The 16,546-nt window shown below is 33.3% G+C and overlaps 5 non-coding genes across 5 annotated transcripts; all 5 read right to left on the reverse strand.

Moving 5' to 3' along the window:
• Positions 1 to 10,626: 10,626 nt before the first annotated feature.
• On the reverse strand, positions 10,627 to 10,711 carry Trnay-gua (transfer RNA tyrosine (anticodon GUA)). Its single transcript is given in 2 exon segments — positions 10,627 to 10,662; positions 10,675 to 10,711. It is a non-coding gene; the product is annotated as a tRNA-Tyr (tRNA).
• Positions 10,712 to 12,598: 1,887 nt separating this feature from the next.
• Positions 12,599 to 12,683, reverse strand: Trnay-gua (transfer RNA tyrosine (anticodon GUA)). Its single transcript is given in 2 exon segments — positions 12,599 to 12,634; positions 12,647 to 12,683. It is a non-coding gene; the product is annotated as a tRNA-Tyr (tRNA).
• Positions 12,684 to 13,255: 572 nt separating this feature from the next.
• On the reverse strand, positions 13,256 to 13,340 carry Trnay-gua (transfer RNA tyrosine (anticodon GUA)). Its single transcript is given in 2 exon segments — positions 13,256 to 13,291; positions 13,304 to 13,340. It is a non-coding gene; the product is annotated as a tRNA-Tyr (tRNA).
• A 1,887-nt stretch (positions 13,341 to 15,227) lies between these two features.
• On the reverse strand, positions 15,228 to 15,312 carry Trnay-gua (transfer RNA tyrosine (anticodon GUA)). The gene is given in 2 exon segments: positions 15,228 to 15,263; positions 15,276 to 15,312. It is a non-coding gene; the product is annotated as a tRNA-Tyr (tRNA).
• Positions 15,313 to 15,887: 575 nt separating this feature from the next.
• On the reverse strand, positions 15,888 to 15,972 carry Trnay-gua (transfer RNA tyrosine (anticodon GUA)). Its single transcript is given in 2 exon segments — positions 15,888 to 15,923; positions 15,936 to 15,972. It is a non-coding gene; the product is annotated as a tRNA-Tyr (tRNA).
• Positions 15,973 to 16,546: the final 574 nt, after the last annotated feature.

The following is a 16,546-nucleotide window of genomic DNA, read 5'->3' on the forward strand; positions in this document are numbered from 1 at the left end:
TATATTTACTTAATTCAGTAGAGTTTCTCTTAGATGGGTGGTTGAAAGAAGCTTTATGGTTAGTGAATCGCGTCTTGAAAGTGTTCTCTGTTAGTCCAATGTATGTCTGGTCTGGTGAATCGGTGTTGGTTTTTACAGTAGCCTGGTAAATTAATGAAGTTTTCAGGCATTCTCCATTCATCGGGCACTCTTCTCTTTTTCTGCAGTTGCATGTTCGGTCTTCATTTGCGGTGTTGGCAGTCAGTATAATTTTGTTGTGAGCATTGATGGACTCTCTTACATTGCTCATACAACTGTAGCTAATTTTGATATTGTTGCTGTTAAATATTTTATGCAGTGGGTGCCTTGTCGTAAATTCTTTCTTGACTAGTTGGATGAAGAGTTTGCCGATGTTAGTATGGACATTACTGCTGTAAGGTGGGTTGTACCATGTAATCGTTCTGCTCCGTTTGCATTGTCTGTTTTCAGATGTTGGTAGATGTTCTTGGTATGTTAGTTGGTGGCTATATCCGCTCTTGGTTAGTGCTTCTTGGTAGATATTTGCTGTTTTATTGAAGCATTCAGCATCAGACGAAATTGTAGAGAGCCTCTTATTTATACTTGCTGGAATGTTTCTGATTATGCCAGGTGGGTGGTTGGACTCTTTGTTGACATACACTGGTCTCTCATTGGGTTTGACGTATGGCATGTGTTTACCATTGTCTAAGTTGAGGGTAACATCAAGGAAGTTTACAACTCTTTTATTAACATTGATGGTAATCTTTAGTCCATACGAGCTGAATATAGCACAGAGATCTTTTTTCATAGATTCTGCATTACGTGCTGAACCTTCTACTATGCCTAGCCCATCATCTCTGTACAATCCAAAGTGGTTACCATATTTTGTTGTGATCTGATGGAGTAGAAACGTACCGACCAGCTCACAGGTTTCGGCACCGTCGAAACTTCCCATTGTTACATCAAATAGTTCATCAGCGGATGTTTTTCCCCAGTATTCTCCTTCACTACATAGAATTGATCTTTTGGAGTGTGTGATGATGTTTCTCTCTTCCTTGGTGATGTTTGTAAATTTGGTGGCAAACTCTAGTGCGGCTTCTAGTAATTTCATATTTATTGATGGATAAAACTCAACCACGTCGAACTCAATGAAAGAGCATTGTGGTTTGTGCTTGATGTTGTTGAACCATCTTAGGACTGCTGTTGTGTTCTTCCATTGGTTGAGTGGGGTAGCGCTGAGTATCTTTGTGTTGATGCAATCTAATAGCTGTTTACTTATCTTGCCAATTTCAGGTTTAGTAGGGTTTATTAATCTGCATAAAGGGTTATTCGCAAAGTTTGGCTTGTGGTCTTTCAGTGTTATATATGCCTGTCGTTCAGCAGTGGTGTTAATTCTATCATCCAATTCCAATCTTTCTGCAATATCACGAGCTTCAGTGTTTAGTTGTTTACACGTATCATGTGGGATCTTCTTATAACTTTTGGTGATGTTGTTGTGTAGTATCGTTGTGTAATTGTCCTTACTCAGTTGGTAGAAGTTGGAGGTTTTGTCGGCACGTACAAGTAGGTTTTGTGAGCTTTTAACTTTGTTGTTCACATCTGCTGATAGTTCTTTTTGGAACCTTGAGGTCGTTGTTCTAAATTTGATGTTTCTAATTATATGTATGAGCTCTTTCTCAAAGTTTGCTAGTTGAGGTATCGGTGGCGGTGCTTTCTTAGTGTTAAATCCATAAGTCTTCTTGGTGTTATAAGTTTTCTGTGGATGTAGGAAGTGAAAGGCTTTCCACCTCATGCGTCTGCATAGCTGTTCAGTTTTTTCTATGAGTTTCATGGTGTAATTCCTCTTGGTTGGTATAGTGAGGGTTTGCCACCAAATTTACAAACATCACCAAGGAAGAGAGAAACATCATCACACACTCCAAAAGATCAATTCTATGTAGTGAAGGAGAATACTGGGGAAAAACATCCGCTGATGAACTATTTGATGTAACAATGGGAAGTTTCGACGGTGCCGAAACCTGTGAGCTGGTCGGTACGTTTCTACTCCATCAGATCACAACAAAATATGGTAACCACTTTGGATTGTACAGAGATGATGGGCTAGGCATAGTAGAAGGTTCAGCACGTAATGCAGAATCTATGAAAAAAGATCTCTGTGCTATATTCAGCTCGTATGGACTAAAGATTACCATCAATGTTAATAAAAGAGTTGTAAACTTCCTTGATGTTACCCTCAACTTAGACAATGGTAAACACATGCCATACGTCAAACCCAATGAGAGACCAGTGTATGTCAACAAAGAGTCCAACCACCCACCTGGCATAATCAGAAACATTCCAGCAAGTATAAATAAGAGGCTCTCTACAATTTCGTCTGATGCTGAATGCTTCAATAAAACAGCAAATATCTACCAAGAAGCACTAACCAAGAGCGGATATAGCCACCAACTAACATACCAAGAACATCTACCAACATCTGAAAACAGACAATGCAAACGGAGCAGAACGATTACATGGTACAACCCACCTTACAGCAGTAATGTCCATACTAACATCGGCAAACTCTTCATCCAACTAGTCAAGAAAGAATTTACGACAAGGCACCCACTGCATAAAATATTTAACAGCAATAATATCAAAATTAGCTACAGTTGTATGAGCAATGTAAGAGAGTCCATCAATGCTCACAACAAAATTATACTGACTGCCAACACCGCAAATGAAGACCGAACATGCAACTGCAGAAAAAGAGAAGAGTGCCCGATGAATGGAGAATGCCTGAAAACTTCATTAATTTACCAGGCTACTGTAAAAACCAACACCGATTCACCAGACCAGACATACATTGGACTAACAGAGAACACTTTCAAGACGCGATTCACTAACCATAAAGCTTCTTTCAACCACCCATCTAAGAGAAACTCTACTGAATTAAGTAAATATATATGGTCACTAAAGGACAATAATACCAACTACGCAATATCATGGAAGACCCTACGGTATGCTAAAGCATACAACACTATCTCAAACAAGTGTAACTTATGCCTATGGGAGAAATTCTTTATTATTTACAGACCATCATTAGGCACTCTCAATAAACGTAACGAGCTATTATCATCATGCAGACATTCATCTAAGTTCTTGCTACGTAATTGTATCACTTAACTATTTGGCTTTTGGTTTCTGTACACCCATCCAATTATCAGCTTATCTAACCCTGCATAACAGCGTATTTAATACTGGAGTATGAAATTCATTTTAGACATTTTATCTGAAGAGTGTGATACTGAGTGTACCACATGAAACTATTAGTAATAAAATGTTTAACTTATAGAGTGAAGTTCCACTTATAAATATTTTATAATTTAGCTCTGATTTATCATTGAGCACTCTGTAACGAACTGTGCAGCGTCCACTTTGTCTATATATATATATATATATATATATATATATATATATACTTTATATATATATTTTATATATATATACATGTATATATGTATATATATATATTTTATATATTGTATACACTATATAAATATATATCGTAAAACCTCTAATTGAACGCCACCTCTATTTGAACGCTACCTCCATTTGACCGCCCCTTTTACTATCTTAGATCTTTATGAACCCATAATGTCAACCTATCAGTGGAAAAGTGTTCACAAAAGTCGTATCATCAATGAATCGTTTACATTAATATTAATCATTAATCGTTTACTCAATTCTTTTTTTGTCCAACTCCAAAGCTTTTCGCTTTATTTCATTAAATTTATAATAACTGTCTCAGGCTAATAGTTAATCCTTTTTTAAGGCGGTCTTAGTACTTTGATAAACATATATGAAGCACAGTTTGCAAATTTTGGCCCACAAGTTACGTTTAGCGAGCAAATCTTTTACGCGTTGCATTTGTGCTAAATGCAGAGCAAAAAATATTTGCTCTGCCTAAAAAAGTCGTTTGGATACTAATATAGACCAGTTCAGCAGCGCAGAAGAGTTGACGTCAGAAGATATTTTGGAAGGTATTGGACAATTAAAAGATGTACGTGCCATCGAAAGTAACAATCAGAACGCAGGTATCAAAGCAAACGATTGAAACAGTTTTGTTTTAAAAACGTTACTTTTTTGTTTCACATGTAATATCGGTATGGATTGATCATGTCACATGTTCATGAATATATATTTGTAGCATTTGATGGACTATTATTATATAACTAATAAACTTAAAAATCTATAGCATATTATTTGATAGTATCATTGCGATAATCTGATCATACGGCTGATCGATGCTCGTAACTCCTCTTCTATCGCACATGAAAAGCTAATTTTGGCTGTAAACTGTAGCAAAGATGTCAATGAGTGCAACTGTGGCAGCTGTGCCAACATATTACTGTAGCAATTTTGTACCAATTTTACACAACGTAGGTAAATATACATGTAAATATAAAATAAAACCATTTCTTTAAATTTAGAATGAATTAAAAATTGAAAGCTCCAACAAATTGCAAAGAAGTACACAGGCTATAATATCATCGCCAATCAGGCCAATTACAAGCAATAGATATCAACTGGCAATGATATTTTTTGGTTTCTTAATGCACATTTATTAAGAGATCTTTGACAAGTTGGATGTACATGTAAGTTAGCAGATTTATTGCATCCAAAAGGTTTAATATTGATCCGTTGAAAAAAGACAGGAAAATATAGGTGACATTCGCTTTGCCAGTAATAGGGCTAAATTTATTTTCCCAAAACAATGATGAGCGTTATGAAAAATACGCCACCAGCTTCTATTTGAACGGTGCGTCTAATTGACTGCCACCATAGTGGGAGGGTTGAAAATAGAGCGCCATGGCATTCAATTAGAGATTTTATGGTATATATACTAATATATATATATATAGTAATGTATACATATATATAGTAATATATATATATATATATATATTACTATATATATATATATATATTATATATATAATAATATATAAATATAAATATATATAATAATATAATATTATATTTATTTATTATTTATTATTATATTTATTATATTATATATTATTATATATATTTATTTATTTATTATATTTATATATTATTATATATAATAATATATATAATAATATATAAATATAAATATATATATATATATATATAAAGTAATATATATATATATATTACTTTATATATATATATATATATATTTATATATATATATACATATATATATATAAACTATAAATTCCTAAGAATTATGAACTAGTATTACTAAAATTAGAGTGCTCAACAATATATTGGAGCAGCTATATACTAATAAATTATTTAAAAGCAATACTTATCTTTTTTTCTCAGCTAGTGTCAGTTTCATGACTTCCTCATTCATCAGGCTGTGTTGAAATCTGATGTTGAAATAACCTTATTTCAACACAGCCTGATGAATGAGGAAGTCATGAAACTGACAGTAGCTGAGAAAAAAAGATAAGTATTACTTTTAAATAATTTAATTGTATATATATACATATATATATATATATATGTATATATATTACCGTTAACAGCACCCTACGCTCTGAAGAGTACAAAATGTTATAAATAATTAGGGTGTTAGAATTGGTTAAATTTGCTTATATATTTCCGGGTTGATGTTTTTCTCTGGAGTCACAGAGAGTCGTGTTCTCCTACAGTAGTAGTAGACTAGTGAGAGGTATATTAGCCATTTATGATGTACATGTAGCTTGATGAAGCTTCAGACCTTTTTTTTGTTTTAGTTGAGTGCTAAATAAAACAGCAAGTGATTAAGCTTTAGTCAAGCTAGAGTTACTAGTCGAACAATTGGTGTTATGAAAATTCATGGCTTGAAATTGTCTTCGTCATGTGCTCTTTTCCGATTAATAAAATTATTTTTAAAGAGACTTGAATAAGGGAGAGCCTGTAAGAGTCATGGAAACATTGTGCATGCTAATGAATGCAGTTTCTGTCAATACGGGCGTTTCACAGACTCAGTTGTAACATTGTAGAGCTGCTAATTAATGAATTAGTATTCAATACTAATTCTACTAAATCTTGCATAACCTGGGCATAAACAACCCGATTTAAAAGTTTAAAATGCATTAAATCCTCAGAATTTGCTGATTTCAAATCTTTAAATGACTCAAAAGTGTGGTTTTAGCACGATTGTACATTCTGACTGCCTGGGTCACATTTTGAAAACATTTTTAAAAACTTATTTTTCATCTCAATTTTAAAAATTTCCTAAATAGCTCTTGCTAGTATTGTAAATTGAATAGCTGAATTAGGTGGAAAGCTGTGAAAGTTCTGTTTAGCGGTTTAACCGTGTGCGCACCTATTTTGGCCTCAACATGAATGCCATTTCTGACCAAATAAATTATTGTTTTAAAGAGATCATAATTGTGAAGGAGAACTTCTACAAAAACATGAAAACATAGTTTATAAATAGAAAAATAATTGTTTATAAATAATAAATACAACTATTATTGAATACAAGTGCCTCATAAACTGAATTTGTAGAGCCATCTGCCAGTGTTATGCCTGGAAACTTTTGTATGTTTGTCAACTTTAATATTTTTTATCTTCATCTAGAAGCTTTTACAAGAATAGCTCAAAACGTCTTCATTTTCTTTAATCCATGGTAACTAGGATGACAATGATAACAATAATGATAATGATACAAATAATAACTTATATCATTGACTCCTAACTTATATCGTTGAGTCCGAGTTGTTTTCTTGTCTTAAAATAAAGAACTAAGAATCCATACAGGGCGAGGCCGAACAGTATACTGCATTGCAAATGTTTGACTTCAGGGAGTTCTCTTTGTAGACGGTACCTTTTAATGAATACGCAGATTAATACGTCAGGAGTTTCATCATTCAGGAATAAATGTGGAATCGACAATCTACTGATTAGAAGGCTTTTTAGCATTGAGCTGGTTGATGCTTGCAATAAAATTAAACTCTCTTACAAAGAGAGCTCAATACTCTTATAATTAGCCAATGTAATTTCATCATCCCTACTATTTCATCTACAGATAATTGCGAATAAGCGCTTTTCAGAATTTTCCTATTTGGATGTTGGATGACTCAAGAATATTCAGCATCGATGCTTTTCTCTTATTCTCATCCTAGTCATGCCTTTCTGCTTTTCAGTTCAGATTATCAGTTCTAGTTAATTTCCTATGGATTTCGGTAATTATACATAATATTGTAAATACATTTATATATAATAGTGTATATTTTATGTATATTGTATAGACATTTTTTGAACACTGTTCAAACAACTAACTCTACAGAAACCTACACTGGTTTAACATCAACCGAGTTTAAAACAAGGTTCGGAAACTACACCACATCTTTCCGTCACCGCAAAATAAGTTTGGCGACCGAACTCAGAAAGTATGTCTGAAATTTGAAAGACCAGGATATCGACTACAACATCGATTGGCGTATTATTACCAGAGTCGCAGTCACATACAACGACAAACATATGTGTAATTTCTGTATTGTTGAAAAATACTATATTTTATGTAAACCTGAATGGGCGAGCTTAAACAACAAACAAGGTCTCGTTTCCTTATGCCGTTATTTAGGTAATTTTATGCTTTCTAAATTCAAACCATCCTAAAGTTTTAATGTTTTAATCTTTTAGCTTTTATTTGATTATACTGTATTCCTTTATAAGATCCGCAAGACACAAATTACCATTAGTGTCTGATGAGTGCTAAATATGTTAACATTTTTTAGCATGAAACTCTAAGTTATACAGTTTTTACCAAATTTTACGCTGCTCTTTTATTATTTATTTTGTAGGTAATAAAACTTTACATACTATGTTTTTATTCTTCTGTATCTGACGATTGCCTGTGCATGAAACTTTGAGTAATACAGTTTTTATCAAACTTTACGCTGCTCTTTTATTATCTATTTTATACTTAACTATATATTTTTTTAATTACGTAGATATCATTAAAATTACTTATATATATAATTAACTATATATATATTTTAACTATATATAATTAAAATAACTAATATATATAATTAACTATATATATATACTTTAGCTATATATAATTAAAATAACTAATATATAATTAACTATATATATACTTTAACTATATATAATTAAAATAACTAATATATATAATTAACTATATATATATTTTAAGTATATATAATCAAAATAACTAATATATATAATTACCTATGTATATATTTCAACTAGATATAATTGGGTCATTGTTAGTGAGTACAGTAAACAACAAGTTACAAACTAAATACATTTGTGTCAGTGAGTTTAACGATAAAGTAATGTAGTAGTTTTTAGATGGTACTTAGAATTTTGTGTAAAGTAGAAAAATCTATCATTCATGTGCAAAAGTTTTCACATTTGCACTTTGAACAAAATAGGACAAAGTTCAAGAGACACTAAAGTATGCTAGAAAAGTATTAAAGTAAACTGTGACAACTATTTCTATAAAAGTCTGTACACACTAGTCTGCAGACCCTATCGCTCAAATCTACGGATACCTTTTCAACGATGACCGCAATGATGTGCTGCTATGACATCATTTGTCAATGAGCGGCTAATGTATACATGTTAGCGATGATGCATCGGACTTTCAACATGTTGAACTTTGTCAATGATTGTCGCAAGGGCTAGCTTCCTGATTGGCTCTTTATAGATGACATCAGATCAAATTTCCATAGTTGTGTAGATCAATGTCAATGCCATTCGCAAGTATGGCAAAAAACTAAATGAATTATATAATCAGATAACAAAAGGACCCGCGATATCAGGAAGGCAATTTTCGTAGTTTCTTTTGGTTGTTGGTTAGTGGCTACAGAAAATTAATCACTCAAGGTGTGTACACCATATTGTTGGTAATGACGTCAGAATAGCTAATTGTTGCTGTCCATCACACATCTAAATGTTGGTTGGAGCGATAGTATTAGCTATATTTCAATACATCAAGTGGCAATTAAATGTTCTTTACTTGCTTTTAGTTTAAGCACTTCGGGCAATATTTATTATGTTAAAAGGCATGTTTGACTATTTATGGGTCGGTTTGTTTATCTATCCGCTTGTTTGACCGTCTGACTGCCCATTCGTCTAGCAGTCTGGTCATCTAATGGTTTGTCCAAAGCCACACTTCGAGATTAGACAAAGAGATCATTTCCAGCAAGATTCAGACTTTCAATTTTCCGCTAGTAGACCAAAATTCTGTCACATGTTTTAATCGACCACCTCGCATACTGAAAGCATACTAAACTGGCCCGGTACGAATTATTAATAACAGAAAAATTTTAAATACTAAATATGTCTCTGACTTTTAAAGATTGCTACAGCAGTTTAATGAGTTTGTTAAAAAGGCAACGAGATAATTCTGTTAGAGCTCTGGGCTTTGTCTATTAAACTCGACAGCAGCGTACAAATTTATTAAACAAAAATCTGATATGTCTCTTAGCCTATGGTAGTGGTTTATATGAATGTTTTGACAATGCTAAAAGGTTTTTTATTGTTTTTGCAAAATGCATTAAAATAACTATAACAAAGACCGGCAAAAACTCAAAAAGCTCTGTAAAAGTTTTAGTGTTATCTGGCTATCATATTTATTGAAAAAATAATAATTAAGCAGTACAGGAAACTTTTGGAAAATTGAGAGACGATCTTTAGTAGTAAGGAAAAATCTGAATTTCACGTACTAGTGTACCTGTAATAGCTTGGTTGGTAAAATGTAGGACTTGGGAGGTAACTGGGTAAATTTGTCAGTTCGATTCAACTGAGCTACCCCCTGCCATAGAAAAGAGAATTTTTGGTTTTGGTGTCACATGAGTTTTTAGGCAGGCATTCTATTGAACAAGCAAAAAAAGAAAAAGATTTTCTTATGTCTTCTTGTAAAATAGTATTGAATAAAAATGCTACCATTTTTTAAGTTTACATTGGTTATTAGTGGTAAGCGAAAATAAGTGTGTGTTCTGTCTTTCCAGAAGTTTATGTTACTGCAATGAGAAAAATATCAAACCGAGATAATAATCAGTAATGTTTTCTTGTGGTATCTTGATTCATATTGCATGAAATCATTGGAAGCTTGGCAGATATATTTTGAAATCAAAAGGAGGCTTGTCAATCATCTTTGTATGCAAAAAAATTGACATTGTGAGCAAGTCTTTGGATCGGTCAAGATATGATTGAGTTGCCAGTGCTACAGAAAAAATGAAAGTAGGTTATGTTTTTTCTTGCCTCTATAATAATCAAGAAAGCTATGATAGTATTCGGAAATATTCATGAGCAACTGGTGAACTCAAAAACAATAAACCAACTGTTAAAGCATAACTTTTTCTGTCTGCCTCTTTACCCATCACAGACCGACACAAGGACAGATTGCGATTGTTTTCTAGAAATCTGGTTGTCAACAACTGCAAATAAAATTTCAAGGCTAAAGACAGCTTTTTGTGTATTTTTTAACAAATTACAACAAAGCCATGATGGTTTTTAGTGACATACCAAACAATTTGGTAGTTAGGAAAATAGCTGTTTGCGTTTGGTTTTGCCTTCCCAAATTATTCGTCAATTCAACTAAAAAAACGTTACATGATTAAAATAGGATCTCATGAACCAGATATGAACTGGTGACCTAAGGATAGCAAATTACCACTACAGTCCTCCGCTCTACCAACTGAGCTATCACGGGCACATCTCAAGTAAAATGTGTTTTCTCATTACACAAAATCATTTGGACCTTTGCAGTTTTATTTAATGCAGTAGGAGACATTGTCACTTGTCTTTGTATGCAAAAATAATGTCATTGCGAGCTCATACTTAAAAATGCCTACGGATGAGTGTGCTACCAGGACTGTGAAAAAATTGAAAAATATTTTTTTCTTATTTTGATTCCAAAATGAACAAAGGACACTATGATCATATCTAATGATGTGGAACGAGCGAACTCATAAGCTACATGTATAAACCAATTGGTAGAACAGAACCTTTTTGGCTTGCCTCTTCACCCATTGCAGTCCGACACAAAAACAGATTGGGATTTTTTCAAAGGGTCTGTTTGTCGACATGTTTGCGAGTAAATTAAAAATTTCAAGAATGAACAGATTTTTTTATGTGTTTCTCACCAAATTACAGCAAAACCATGATGAATTTTCGTAGTTTACAAAATATTTTGGTTATAAGAAAGTTTCGGGTTGGCGCTTCCACCTTTTCGAAGTATTCATCCCCATATTTGAGAGAAAAAATACCTGATTACAAAAGCATCCCAGAAACCAAAATAGAACTGGTGACCTAAGGATAGTAAATTACCACTACAGTCCTCCGCTATATCAACTGAGCTATCATGGGCACATTTCCAGTAGAATGGGCTTTCTTATTACACAAAATCATTCAAAGCGTTTCTGTTTAAATTGAAATGAAGTGGTAGACATTGTCACTTGTCTTTGAATGAAAAAAAATGTCATTGTGAGAGACTACTGAAAAATTCCATTATATGAATCTGTTGCCAGGACTGTAAAAAATAAAATGGTGATCTTTTATCTTGATTCCTTAAGAACCATGAACACTATGATTATATCTAATGATATTCATGAACATTGGGTGAGGTCACCAACTATAAATCAATTGTTAAAACAAAACCTTTTCGGTATGCCTCTTTATCCACCACTGCGTGACAGTCTGACTCAAAAACAAACCGTGAATTCTTCCAAAGGTGTTTTGTTGACAGCTATGGGAGTCATTTAGAAGTCAGATTGCAAAACACAGTTTTTAGCATTTTTTTAACAAATGGCAGCAAAAAAAACATTATCTATAGCGACAAGCAAAATATTTTGGTAACAAGGATCTTTCCGGTTGGCGTCTTTGCCTTTTCGAAGTGTTCCTCACCTTAATTGAGATAGAAGTTACATCATTAAAACAGCATCCGATGAGCCGGATTTGAACTGGTGACCTAAGGATAACAAATTACCACTACAGTCCTCCTAACTAACAACTGAGCTATCACGGGCACATTTCCAGTAAAATGTGTTTTCTCATTACACGAAATCATTTGAACCTTTGCAGTTTTATTTGAAATGCAGTAGTAGACATTGTCACTCATCTTAGTATGCAAAAATAATGTCATTGGGAGCTAATAGTGAAAAATGCCTACAGATGAGTGCGCTACAAAGACTGTAAAAAAATTTAAAAAATGGGTTTTGAATGTTCATACCATAAGGAACCATGAACACTATTATTAATTCTTATGATATCTTATAAAGAACGAGTGAACTCATAAACAATAAACCATTTACTCAAACAGACAATTTTGGTCTGTCTCTCTACCCAACGCAGTTCGACACAAAAACAGATTGTGATTTTTTCCAAGCATTTGTTTGTTTACTGGTTTGCCAATAAATTACAATGCTCAAGGAGAAACACAGCTTTTTGTGTGTTTCTCGACAAACTACCACAAAACCATAATGTTTTTTAGTAGTTTACAAAGTATTTTGATGGTAAGAAAGTTTCCAGTTGGCGTCTCTGCCTTTTTGAACTAATCATCACTATGATTGAAAAAAAACATAACATGATTAAAATAGAATCCCGTGAACCAGATTTGAACTGGTGACCTAAGGATAGCAAATTACCACTACAGTCCTCCGCTCTACCAACTGAGCTATCACGGGCACATCTCCAGTAAAATGTGTTTTCTTATAACATAAAATCATTTGAACTATCGCAGTTTTAGTTGAAATGCAGTAGTAGACATTGTCACTCGTCTTTGTATGCAAAAACATTGTCATTATGAGCTATCACTGCAAAATGCCTACAGATGAGTGTGCTACCAGGACTGTAAAAAAATTAAAAAAATGGGTTTTGAATGTTGATACCATAATGAACCATGAACACTATGATTAATTCTTATGACATCTTATAAATAACGAGTGAACTCATAAACAATAAACCATTTATTCAAACAGACAATTTTGGTCTGTCTCTCTACCCATCGCCGTTCGACGCAAAAACAGAGTGTGATTTTTTCCAAGGATGTGTTTGTTTATTGGTTTGCCAATAAATTAAAATACTCATGGAGAAACACAGCTTTTCGTGTGTTTCTCGACAAATTACAACAAAACCATACTGGTTTTTACTAGTTTACAAAGTATTTTGGTGGTAAAAAAGTTTCCAGTTGGCGTCTCTGCCTTTTTGAACTAATCATCACTATGATTTAAAAAAACGTTACATGATTAAAATAGAATCCCGTGAACCAGATTTGAACTGGTGATCTAAGGATAACAAATTACCACTACAGTCCTCCGCTCTACCAACTGAGCTATCACGGGCACATCTCCAGTAAAATGTGTTTTCCTAATACATAAAATCATTTGAACCTTTGCAGTTTTAGTTGAAATGCAGTAATAGACATTGTCACTCGTTTTTGTATGAAAAAACATTGTCATTATGAGCTATCACTGCAAAATGTCTACAGATGAGTGTGCTGCCAGGACTGTGAAAAAGTTGAAAAAATGGGTTTTGTATGTTGATTCTGTAATGAGCCATAAACACTATGATTATATCTTATGATATCTTATAAATAACGAGTGAACTCATAAACAATAAAACATTTATTAAAACAAACAATTTTGGTCTGTCTCTCTACCCATCGCGGTTCGACGCAAAAAAAGATTGCGATTTTTTCCTAGGATGGGTTTGTTTACTGGTTAAACAATAAATAAAAAATCTTAAAGATAAACACAGTTTTTTGTTTGTTTCTCGACAAATTACCACAAAACCATAATGGTTTTAGTAGTTTACAAAGTATTTTGGTTGTAAGAAAGTTTCCGGTTGGCGTCTCTGCCTTTTTGAACTAATCATCACTATGATTGAGAATAACGTAACACGGTTAAAATAGAATCCCGTGAACCAGATTTGAACTGATGACCGATGGATAACAAATAACCACTACAGTCCTCCGCTCTAGCAACTGAGCTATCACTGGCACATTTCCAGTAAAATGTGTTTTCTTATTACATAAAATCATTTGAACCTTTGCAGTTTTATTTGAAATGCAGTAGTAGACAATGTCACTCGTCTTTTTATGCAAAAACATTGTCATTATGAGCTATCACTGCAAAATGCCTACAGATGAGTGTGCTGCCAGGACTGTGAAAAAGTTAAAAAAATGGGTTTTGAATGTTGATAACATAATGAACAATGAACACTATGATTAATTTTTATGATATTTTATAAATAACGAGTGAACTCATAAACAATAAACTATTTATTTAAACAGACAATTTTGGTCTGTCTCTCTACCCATCGCCGTTCGACGCAAAAACAGAGTGTGATTTTTTCCAAGGATGTGTTTGTTTATTGCATTGCCAATAAATTAAAATACTCATGGAGAAACACAGCTTTTTGTGTGTTTCTCGACAAATTACCACAAAACCATAATGTTTTTTAGTAGTTTACAAAGTATTTTGATGGTAAGAAAGTTTCCAGTTGGCGTCTCTGCCTTTTTGAACTAATCATCACTATGATTGAAAAAAAACATAACATGATTAAAATAGAATCCCGTGAACCAGATTTGAACTGATGACCGATGGATAACAAATTACCACTACAGTCCTCCGCTCGACCAACTGAGCTATCACGGGCGCATCTCTGGTAAAATGTGTTTTCTTATTACATAAAACCATTTGAACTTTTGCGGTTTTAGTTGAAATGCAGTAGTAGACATTGTCACTCGTCTTTGTATGCAACAATAATGTCATTGCGAGCTAATACTGAACAATGCCTACAGATGAGTGTGCTGCCAGGACTGTGAAATATTTAAAATAATGGGTTTTGAATGTTGATACCATAATGAACCATGAACACTATGATTAATTCTTATGACATCTTATAAATAACGAGTGAACTCATAAACAATAAACCATTTATTAAAACAGACAATTTTGGTCTGTCTCTCTACCCATCGCGGTTCGACGCAAAAACAGATTGCGATTTTTTCCCAGGATCGGTTTGTTTACTGGTTTAACGATAAATAAAAAGTCTTAAAGATAAACACAGTTTTTTGTTTGTTCCTCGACAAATTACCACAAAACCATAATGTTTTTTAGTAGTTTACCAAAGTATTTTGGTTGTAAGAAAGTTTCCGGTTGGCGTCTCTGCCTTTTTGAACTAATCATCACTATGATTGAGAATAACGTAACACGGTTAAAATAGAATCCCATGAACCAGATTTGAACTGGTGACCTAAGGATAACAAATTACCACTACAGTCCTCCGCTCTACCAACTGAGCTATCACGGGCACATCTCCAGTAAAATGTGTTTTCTTACTACATAAAACCATTTGAACTTTTGCGGTTTTAGTTGAAATGCAGTAGTAGACATTGTCACTCGTCTTTGTACGCAAAAACATTGTCATTATGAGCTATCACTGCAAAATGCCTACAGATGAGTGTGCTGCCAGGCCTGTGAAAAAGTTTAAAAAAATGGGTTTTGAATGATGATACCATAATGAACCATGAACACTATGATTAATTCTTATGACCTCTTATAAATAACGAAAGAACTCGTAAACAATAAACCATTTATTAAAACAAACTATTTTGGTCTGTCACTCTCTACCCATCGCAGTTCGACGCTAAAACAGAGTGTGACTTTTTCTAAGGATGTGTTTGTTTATTGGTTTGCCAATAAATTAAAATACTCAAGGAGAAACACAGCATTTCGTGTGTTTCTCGACAAATTACAACAAAACTGTATTGGTTTTTTGTAGTTTACAAAATATTTTGGTTGTAAGAAAGTTTTTAATCGGCGCCTCTGCCTTTTTGAACTAATCATCACTATGATTGAGAAAAACGTTACATGATTAAAATAGAATCCCGTGAACCAGATTTGAATTGATGACCCAAGGATAGCAAATTACCACTACAGTCCTCCGCTCTACCAACTGAGCTATCACGGGCACATCTCCAGCAAAATATATGTTTTCTTATTACATAAAATCATTTGAACCTTTGCAGTTTTCATTGAAATGCAGTAGTAGACATTGTCACTCGTCTTTGTATGCGAAAATAATGTCATTGCGAGCTAATACTGAAAAATGCCTACAGATGAGTGTGCTACCAGGACTGTGAAATATTTAAATAATGGGTTTGTATGTTGATACCGTAATGAACCATGAACACTATGATTATATCTTATGATATCTTATAGAAAATGGAGTGAACTCATCAACAATAAACCATTTGTTAAAAGAGAACTTTTTTGGTCTGCTTCATTACCGATCGCATGCCAACAGAAAGACAGATAACAAATTTTTTCCAAAGGTCATTTTGTTGACAGCTTTGCGAATAAATTGAAAGCTCAGAAATAAACACAGTGTTTTGTATGTTTGCCAACAACTTACAACAAAACCGTGATGCTTTTTAGTAGTTTACAAAAGATTTCTGTTGTAAGATAGTTTCGGGTTGTCGTCTCCACCTATTTTGAAGTAATCATCACAATGATTGAAAAATACATTACATGGTTAAAACAGA

The sequence above is a fragment of the Watersipora subatra genome, chromosome 11, assembly GCF_963576615.1.
Source record: "Watersipora subatra chromosome 11, tzWatSuba1.1, whole genome shotgun sequence".
Lineage (NCBI taxonomy): Eukaryota > Metazoa > Bryozoa > Gymnolaemata > Cheilostomatida > Watersiporidae > Watersipora > Watersipora subatra.